Here is a 7210-nt window from a genome sequence, read left to right on the forward strand (position 1 = left end):
CTACCCCAATACTAACCCTATAAATATATGCACATAGATCTATTTCCCCATCCTCATATATAAATATATTTGCAGACTTCTCTTTGAGAGTATTTCCCACCCTCTAGGCTACCAGGGACTCTGAACAATCTCTCCTCTTTGGCCCCTGCTTTGCTATCCCTCCTTGAGCTCCAGCTCAGAGCTTTGCCTTGAATCCCAGAGGCCCCACTACATTTTCACACTGTGTCTGCTGGAGCTGTTTGTGCTGAAACACCTGCTGGTACAAGGCACCCTTCAAACTGCAGCTTGTTCATTAACAAGAGTGGACCTGTGGCCTGGAGCAGCCAGAAGCTAGCAGCTGCCTAGACACTGACCTTCCACCTCTACCTCAAGTACCAACAAGTTTATGAGTGAACCCTTAACTCTGTACTGACACATCTGTATACCAAATTAAAACACTCTGCCTCTTAAAAAAAAATTAGATCCCAGTGGACCTCTACCAAATCCTCTTTCCTGATCTTCCTTTCTCAGGTCCCTGACTGTCCTTTCTAATCACCTTCAAGATAAGGTTTTCAGGGAGCTTCCATCTCTTGCAGGGAGGCCCTTGCAATACCACCTTCGTACCTATTATGTGTAAGGATATATTATGCCATTTCTGTAAGCCACCCTCATATACTTCCTTGTTCTTTCTCCCCGCCCAGAGACACCTCTGACCCTGTCACAGCTTTGTAGAGTGAGCTTGAGGAAGGCCACTGGTGTCCGAGGACTGGAGAAAATCGCCAAGTTAAATATCCCTCCCCGGCTCATTGATTACCTTTCCTACAACTGAGCTGCAGGAGCCAGAACTGGAGGCCACCCCGCTCTGTCCAGCTGGCCTCGGAAGAGGATTCTGACTTGTTTCTCCAGGATGTTCTCGCTGTTATTGATAGTCCCTGGGGGCCTTCTCCTGTTTTGTCCTCCAGAATCCTGGAGGATATTTCCAAGCAGGCCTTCAAAAAGTTCATTTCAGGTAGATGCCCTGCTGACAATCTACATTCCTACTCTGGATATTCTGACTCAGAATGTACATGGTAACAGGATCTCTAAGAGTCACCAGGGGGTTTAGCCTGGATGAAGTGTTTGGAAGCCCGGTTCCCAAGAGATTAGAAAGGCCCTGCCTGCACTTCCCTGGGCTGGTCCTCCCCAGAGCTTATGCTTCAACACCAGGTTGGTCATGGCCAACCACCATCCAGTCTCCTCTTTTTGCCAGCCTTCCTCACAGTCCTAGGAAAAGGATAGATTGCTCTAGATCAGTGGTTCTCAACCTTCCTAATGCTGCAACCCTTTAATACAGCTCCTCATGTTGTGGTGACCCCCAACCATAAAATTATTTTCGTTGCTGCTTCATCACTGTCATTTTGCTACTGTTATGGATCAGGCGACCCTTGTGAAAGGGTCATTCGATCCCCAAAGGGGTCGCCACCCCCAGTTGAGAACCGCTGCTCTAGCTAGAAAGGGGAAGGCCTGGCCAAGCTGAGGATTTAGAGTGCTACTTTTGATGTTTGAAGCTATAGGTCTCAGGCCAGCACAGGTATGGCCATGCCTGCCTGGCAGGGTTTGGCAGCTCCTGTGTTCACAGGTAGGAACCTGTGCTCCAAAGCTGGACTGAATGTGAGGGTTAGGGTCCTGGCCTGACCAGGTGGCCTGGGATGACTCCCTGCTGACCCTTTTTTGAGTAGCAGTTGGCTCTTTCCAAGGCCCACCTGTGCTGAAGTGGAACCATCTCTCAGGGAGCTTTTAAACTAGTCTCAGTGGGGGAATTCTCTGGCTTTTTGTTCCCCGCAACCCAGGAAGTGTTTCTTAGGAAGTTTTCCCTTCAGTTTTAGGTTTCAGCTTGTATACAAAGTTATATAGGCTCGCCTCTGGAATACACTTCTTCCAAGGTCTAGTGTGGGTAGAAGTCTATCAAACCAGCCCGTGACCTTTAATGTGTGCCCCGACTGCAGACCTGAGGTGACAACAGACAGACTTCTGCAGTTGGCTGCCTGGCTCACCAATCCCGACTGGTTGTGATTAGTCATAGTGCCCTTTCTAGTATCTTTGAGGACCTGCAGCTTCTGCTGCTTCTGGGAGGTGAGCCCGTTAGGGGACTGGAGGATTCCCACCAAAGATTCAAAAGTATGGGGGCTTGCTATCTCAGTCCATCCCAAAGACTCAGGCCACAGGGCTGCCAGGACAAACCACAAAAAAATGGGAGTGTTTCTGGACATTTGAGGCACAAAATAAATGCCAAAGCCACTTAAAAAAATTATGTGGGATTAAAAAAAAATGAAGGCATGTTAGCTTGTCTTCTCATGAGTAACTCTGAAGTCCCTTCTAATGTACAGAATTGTTAGGGAACACTGGAAAGGTTACCATTGCCTGTTTCTACAGCTGGGAAAATAATTCTTCTCTCCTCCTCAACTTTATTAACTCCTTGAAGCTCTGCAATTGGTGGAAGTTGCCAGTACACGATGGGTACATAAACCATGTTTCCATCCATTTTCCACATTATGGAACATAAAGTATTTGTAAGACACTGTCTGTAATCAGTGCTTTAAACTGTGTAAAACCAAGACTGATCTTCCAAGGCAGAAAACGAAATATCTTGTTTTACAATTCATTCCTATAGTAATAAAGCAACCCGATTCCATGTCATAAACCATGAAGTGAAATAGGAGGTAATATATTCATATTAGAAGCCCTGGTGGTGTAGTGGCTTATGTATTGGGTTGCTAATCACAAAGTCAGCAGTTCAAAACCACCAGCGCTCGCTCCATGGGAGAAAGATAAGGCATTCTACTCCATAAAGATTTATTGTCTAGAAACCCATTAGGGTAGGTCTACCCAGACTGTATGGCTGCTACATGTCAGAATCTTGGCATCTGAATCCCCTCTGCCCCCCAGCTAGGAATTAAATGCATAATTAGTTTGAGAATATTTGGTTTCTAGGGAAATGGAGATGACACCACTGTGAACACTAATGTGAATCATGCCTGAAGCTAACATGCCCCCAAATGGGAACTTGATGGTCACCCGATAATCCCAGAATCTGTTTGGGTCTCCCAGCCCCAGAGGGTTCAAGGATAGGATGAAATCATGTTGGCCAAGATGATGCCAGCTGCACTGTACTTCCAGAGGCATCTCTCCACAGGGCTACTCCACAGAGTCATAGGTGTGGTGGGAAATCGCATGCTGGCTGCCATGGACACTTTCCATCGCCAGTGCTTTAGCTACTCTTACAGTGCCCCTTCAGCTCAAGACCCAGTGCCATTTGGGTGCCTTTTAGGGAAATATACATTTCTGGATGCAATAATAAAAATAAAACAGCTGTGGCTTCTACCCTTTTCATCGTAGTAGCAATGAACTCTGGTAACATCTCCATACAATATAGTATCTAGTACAGAATCAGATTCCTGTCATCTTGTTGCTCAATAAAAGTTATTGAATAAAGTTCACCCTTGTGTTCATGTGATGTGCTTTTTGTTGTGGCCCAAAGTGTGGAATTGGTGTCCTGGGTAAGTGAAGAGGGTTGGCTGGCATCTTCCCTGCATTTTAGAAGGGTCACACCTCCCAAGGGTTTACACCTGCCTACCATTTCTCGTGCTGATTTCACGGTGGCCCTGGTGGGAACTTGCAGGGGGAAGAGACACTGCCCAAAGGGTCAAATGACTAGATTTCAGGCCCTCCTCACTCTTCAGCAATGTGACTACTAAAGAAAAGTTTGTCTTCTGGACCTTTATTTTTCCAGCTGCGAAATAGAAATAACAGATTAGATTTTGATTCTTAAAAGGATTTGATGAGAGACTTAGAGATTACAAAACTAACGGCTATGGAGACATATTACCCAGACCCTCTACAATAAAGAAACAAGAGACCAAATGAAATGGATATAAATGATAATCCAGGAAACCCTGAGCTTTGGAAGATGGGATAGAGTAGCTGATTTAATTCAGATTAAGAGAAGAAAGAACAAAAGTGGTAAGAGGGGAGACAGATGGAATGTGTAGATTGTCACCTGATCTGATATAACATGGCTATTTTGAACTTTTGCAATCAGCATTTGATGGAGCCTGATCTCTGGTGACTAAAGACCAGAAAGATGTGATCCTTCCCTTGTTGCCAAGGGTGGTCAGTCCTTAGCCCTACCTAACCAGCAGTGTGTGATACCCACCCCTGCAGCTCCTGCTGAGGTTGGGGATATTCCCTTGTGTATATGTTGGTGCAACACCTCCATGTCTAGGAGCATATGTCTACCTCAGGCCAGCAGAGCATGCAATGTCAGATCTAGGCAGGTTAGAACTCCCTTCCAGATGCCTTATGGGCCCGAAACAGTCACTTTGTGGAACAAGTACTTTGATCTCAGCCACCCTCTGAGCCAGCACAAACAGGTCAAGTTTCCTGACCCCAGACATCTACAACAACAGGAACTTATTCTAGGACCAAGTAGCACTTTCCTTTCCCTCCCTACCCCATGATTCTTCGGCAGAGGGTACCAACCCATACCAGGTATCCTACCCACCTCCCCCCACCTGCCTCCTGCAAAATTTCTCCTCTCTACGTCTTTCCCTCTCATCTTTGTTTTTGTCGTTCCCCCCTTTAAATTTTCTTTCATTGTCTGCTTTTGTTCTTTTTTCACTTCTCTTTTTAAATGTATTTTTCTTAGTTATTTTTGCTTGTCTATTTCTGCCACCCCCAATTTTGCTTTTCTCTTCCCTTGTTTTTATTTTTCCTCTTAGTTATTAACTTCTTTTTTCTTCTTTTTGTTTGTTTCCCTCCACTGTCTTTTTCTTTATTATTTTCTGGTTTTACTGTTATTTGTTTCTCTCCTTTCTCTTTTTCTTTCTTTGTCCACCCAGTGGGAGACAGCAACCCTATCACATGACCAAGCCTCGCCTTTTCCTTCTGCAGCTCCACCCACTGGCCGAGGGCCATTACCTTGCCCCTGGACTTCCTTGTTAATGATAGGCAGTCCTAACACCAGACAAACCAGCTCTTAATTGTGCTATATGAGTATCAAACAGTACACACACACACACACACATTTTCTGCCACACCCACTGGGAGATACAGTGGCAAGAGCCTAAGAATACACCAACATATAATTGTGAATTAAATACAAATACAACAATAGCATAGTGTCTCAGAGACAAAACACCATTTCAATTCACATGATGAAATATTAGAAAGTGGTGCAAACAAGTGGGCAAAATAGAGAGCCAGAAGACTTTTCTGAGGAAGAAATGGCATTGGAACTAACTGATGAAAGAATGATGTTTAGGTACTTTTAATGACTTGAGAGAAAGATTAAGAAATCTGACAAAATCAAGAAGAAGACAAGGGGAAACCTTTAAAGAATTCAGGAAGTCACGTCAAAAACAAACTGACAAAGTAAATGAAATGCTAGAAGCTACCGTATATACTCGTGCATAAGCCGAGTTTTTCAGCACATTTTAAATGCAGTTTTTGTGGTAAAATTAGGTGCCTCGACTGATATTTGGGTCAGCTTATACTTGAGTATCTACAGTATACAAAAACAGCAAACAAATCCAGAAAACTAATACTAGGTTTCCAGAAATAGATAATACGTTGAAGGGACAAAGGAGTAGAACTGAGGCAATCAGACCCAATTAGTGAGCTTGAAGATGACGTTCTCAACACCAGTCTGCTAGAACGACCAGGAAAAATATTTAAAAAGGAAGCCTAGTAATTATGTGGAAGCAAACTTCCCTAATATGAAAAATTCTCACTGCCATTGAGGGTTTCTCACTGCCCTGTGGGTTTCCAAGACAGTAATTGTTTACAGGGGTGGAAAGCCTAGTTTTTCTCCTGTGGAGCAGCTGGTGGTTTTGAACTGATTATGTGGATCACGGCCCAAGGCTTAACCAGTACACCACCAGGACTCCAAAAATTAGAAAATATGAATTTAAGAAGCTAAATGACCCCAAACAGGAGAGACTTCAAAAAGTAACCACTAAGACATACCATAATCAAACTTTAAAATCAAAGATGAATAAAGAATGCTGAAATCAGCTTGGGGAAAACATAAAGTTATCTACAAAGATGAATCAATAAGACTAAGCTCTGATAGCTTGGCGGAAACCATGCCATCCCAAGGCTGTAGGGTAGCATATGTAAAATTCTGAAAGAAAAAAATTGCCAACCAAGGATTATATACCCAACAAAATTGCTGCTTAAATATATTGGTGAAATTAGGACATTTCTAGATAAACAGACATGAAAGGAATTTGTAAAAATCAGACGAATCTTACAAGAAATACCAAAAGGAGCTCTTCAGACAGAGAACCAACAATCTGAGATGAACACATGATAAAACCATCCAGAAGGCAATCCAGATACAGAAGTATCTCAGGTAAGGTAAATCTACAAGACTGAAATAGGGAACCAAATAGATAAATATGTAAATGAAGGTTCCTATAAAATAGAAATAATAAATACCATAGTTACAGAACTTTCAAATGGCGAGGAAGTGAAATAGATTTCGAAATAAAACAGACTGTTAAGCTTGGAAGAATTTTAAAAATTATAGGGTACCTCAAAGAAAGCCAATCAGCTTCATCTAAATTAAAAAAGGAAAACTGTAAAGATTTCATAAACAATAAAACAACAGCAAAGAAGAAAATGACAAGAAACTCTCAAACAAAATGAACCTACCACAGAAAATGATGTGGAGCAGAGACGCACAGCACCACAAACTAACATGCAGGAAAATGATAGTAACTAATTCATACCTAGCAATAATTGCACTGAATGTTAATGAATTAATGCACCAGTCCAGAGACAAGAGAATAGCAGACTGGATAAGAAAATAGACTAATACATTGTCTATTAAGAGACATACCTTTCATGATGCTCACCTTCCTGACACGATCGCTGAAGACAAAGCGAATGCATAAGCAAATGTGGTGAAGAAAGCTGATGGTGCCCGGCTATCAAAAGATACTGCGTCTAGAGTCTTAAAGACTTGAAGGTAAACAAGCAGCCATCTAGCTCAGAAGTAACAAAGCCCACATGGAAGAAGCACATTAGCCTGTGTGACCATGAGGTGTAGAAGGGATCAAGTAGCAGCCATCAAAGAACAAAAAAATCGTATCACTGTGAATGAGGGGGAGTGCAGAGTGGGGACCCAAAGCTCAACAGTAGGCAACTGGACATCCCCTTACAGAAGGGTCTCGGGGAGCCAGTCAGGGTG

Source organism: Echinops telfairi, unplaced genomic scaffold (genome assembly GCF_000313985.2).
Source record: "Echinops telfairi isolate 266 unplaced genomic scaffold, ASM31398v2 ScPeMD7_7473;HRSCAF=8511, whole genome shotgun sequence".
In the NCBI taxonomy this organism is placed as follows: domain Eukaryota; kingdom Metazoa; phylum Chordata; class Mammalia; order Afrosoricida; family Tenrecidae; genus Echinops; species Echinops telfairi.